Genomic DNA, 2723 nt, shown 5'->3' with positions numbered 1-2723 from the left:
TCTAAGAGGTTATGTGTTTGAATTCTAGCCTATCACCGGATGAATCCGTCATCAATATAAATATGTATAACTACAAACATTGTTTTGCCAACTCAATGAACCAGTTTGCACTGTTATCGTTTCAATTAAAGATGGGAGACACTTGAAAATCTGGCAGAGTCGAGTGAGTTAGATAAAGATGTACTTTGCTAGAAAGTTAGATTATTTTTCTACGAACAAGGACAAGTCTAACGATTTTTTTCTTATAACTTGTTGCGTATTTGACATTTGCAACAAGCATAAAATCATGTGCCATTATTTTGCAAACGCTTCACAGCATAATCTTGTATTTTTATCAACATTTTCTTAAAGTACTGTTAATTTTACACAGTTAAACTGTTGAAAATACTTCTATTCGGCAATTTTCATTTCTGAACACTGGAAAAGATGCCATTCTGGAATGGCCTTCTGTACCTCATAGATCTGTAATAGCAAACAAACTATGAAAAAGAAAAATGTCAGCAATCTATAGTATCGGCATGAACATAAAAGTGTTGCAACCTGTATCTTCATATCTTTTGACTATCTAGAAAAAATGATGGAAGGTTTTATTTTTGTCAGTAAAAAAAATATAATTTTCACAGAATTTAATGTCTTAAAAAAAAATTAGTGACATTTGAAAATAAATAAGTATCAACATTTTTAATGTTGGGGACATTCTTTCCAAATCATAAAATAGCAGAAAAAAAGAAAACTAACACCCAGTCAATTTTCTGTTTCAATAATGTTACAGTTTATGCACATGATTTTTGGCACGCCCATTTAATGGTGTCAAAAACAGTACTTGAAGAAGAATATAGCAGTTTTTTAGGGGAAAATACAAAAAAATAAAATTCTGAAAAGTGTATATATGAGTATGTCCTAATGTTGATTGAGTATGCATATTTATTTTAGTTCAGGCTAAATATGGTATTCTTGACCAGTCCGGTTTGGTTACTTGCTTGTGACTTTTAAAACATTTGTAACATGTAGCCACCCTGATTGGTATATATCCATCATTATGCCTAAAGCAAGAAACAATTCCAACATTTTCCCATAGTGGAAAACCAAAACTGGATGACCAGACCAAAATCAGAACGAGTCATCTGGAATGCAAATCGAGGTTTAACCACTGGACCATATCATTCCATCTAACAATTTTATGCAATTCACAACTCAAAAGAAAATTTAACACAAGGAACTCAGTCATATCAATAAGTCAAATGCCTGCATAATATTAAAGGCAATTTTATCATGTTTTGGCATCACATTGGACCAATTGTACTTTATCACACATTAAGTTGGTTTACGATTTCGTTCTAGTTTCAGTATACCTTTGACACTTCTTCCAGTACAAAATGTTCTGCAAAAATGTGTGATGTTACCAAAAATTGTCACCAACTTTTAACTTTTCCGTCTTTCTATACAGCAGACTGTTTCGAATGGTTAGGAATATACATGATTTAATACACTCAAACACACACACACACACACACACACACACACACACAAAAAATCACGAGACAGCACAAGAAACAGAATTAAGGCCATGAATTTCCACTTTTTACAGAAACATTAACCACAAACGCTAACAAGAACATAAAAAATTTTAAAAATAAATACCTGCGCACAAGAGTTCCTGTTGTTCCTCCAGGACTCATTTCAACTTTGAGAAGAGTCTGCTGTCCGAGGCCTGGCATCATTTCTTCGTCATCATCATCTCTTTGATCAGGAAGGATTTCTTCAGGCGTTCCATCCTGGACTATCATGTTAACATGATCTATTTTCTCAGCATCCAGAATGGGCAACGAACCACCCAGCATCGACTCCCCAGCTGACTCGGTGTCCGACTTGATGTTCATGACGGGTTCCAACTCGGGTGGTTCCGGTACAGGTTCTGGGGTGGGTGGTGGCGTTGGTTCTCCTTCAGCGCGCATCAAGATCTTGCCGGTTTCGGGACATAGGGTCAGTGGTCGCGGTGGACTTTCAGGCTCCAGCGGCGGTAGATCCCCCATGGGTAGCTCAGGGAGACCTCCGTCAGAGCTGTCTTCGCTGTCGGAACTGGAGTGCACTTCTTGGAACTCCATGTGGAGACTGTCACTGTCCACCAGTTTGCTATCTCTGACCTTGCTACTCAGAAGGCCCAAGTCATCCATTTTTGGTGGCCTTCCCCTGGGGAGAGGTGTTTTGGGGTCCACTACGTTTATTATGTCCTTCTTTGCAGAGCTAGTGACCACATTGATTTTATCCGCCGACCGGGACTCGTTTGTACTTTCCAACGGCTGCCTCAGCGCCATCTTCTGCTGGGCCAGCGGGGACAGCTTCCCGTAGTTCTGCACAGTCTTGCCGAGCATGGCGTGAATGGGCTTGATGCCACTCTTCACCTGCGTGCCGGGCGACATGGACGTGACGTTGGTGGGTAGACGGGGCCTGGTGCCCAGCATGGGGGAGCGTCTGATGCCCGGCCGGAGCAATGGGGGCCGGGGCCCCAGGCCCATGCCTGGGCGAGCGCTCATCATCGCCATGCTGTGGGGTCCTGCAGCTCTCTGACCCGCCACCAGTGGTCTCGCGGACGGGGTCCTGGGACCGCCGCTCCCCGGCGACCTGGCCGGGGCGGGCAGCCGCACCAGGCCGGAACTGATCTGCTTCCCGTGTGCTGTGGCCGAGCTGCCCAATCTCGACTGGCTCGATGTAGACGGGGTGGA

The sequence above is a fragment of the Bacillus rossius genome, chromosome 7 (genome assembly GCF_032445375.1).
Source record: "Bacillus rossius redtenbacheri isolate Brsri chromosome 7, Brsri_v3, whole genome shotgun sequence".
Lineage (NCBI taxonomy): Eukaryota > Metazoa > Arthropoda > Insecta > Phasmatodea > Bacillidae > Bacillus > Bacillus rossius.
Note: the sequence above shows the minus strand (reverse complement) of the source record.